Here is a 555-nt window from a genome sequence, read left to right as displayed (position 1 = left end):
GTACTCTAAGGGCTGGCCATATAGCAAGTAGTAAGAAAAAAGAAAAAAGTATGCCTGCAAGGAGCTTACATTCTCGTAGGGGAGACAGGTAATAAATGAGTAGACATAAAATGGCAGGTGAGGAGAAGTGCTCTTAGAAAAGTGAGCAAAGCGGGGGGGACAGGGAGTGCAGGATGGGAGGTTGTTTCATGCAGGCCAAATCAGGACGGCCTCCCTCAAGAGGCAACAAGTGAGCAGAGGCCTGTAGGAAGTGAAGGAGTCGAGAAAGTTCCAGGCAGTGGAAGGCAGAGTCAGGAGGTAGGAGGATGTTTGGCATAGTTCAAGGACCAGCAAGGAGGCCAATATAGCTGGAATGCGCAGAACTAAAGGAGAAGGATAGGAATTAAGGTAGAGGGGGCAGGGTCTGAGGTCATGATGAGGACTTCAACTATTACTCTAAGGGGAGGGCTTGAGCAGAGAAGTGACATATTTCAATTTTACCAGATAAGGTTTACTGTGACTGCCCTAGAGAAAAGAGCCTGCAAGACGACCCCTTCATTTTTTTTTTTTTTTTTG

Source organism: Otolemur garnettii, unplaced genomic scaffold, assembly GCF_000181295.1.
Source record: "Otolemur garnettii isolate 467f Iridium unplaced genomic scaffold, OtoGar3 scaffold00225, whole genome shotgun sequence".
In the NCBI taxonomy this organism is placed as follows: Eukaryota; Metazoa; Chordata; class Mammalia; order Primates; family Galagidae; genus Otolemur; species Otolemur garnettii.
The sequence above is the reverse complement of the archived record's forward strand: the minus strand, read 5'-3'. Positions refer to the sequence as shown.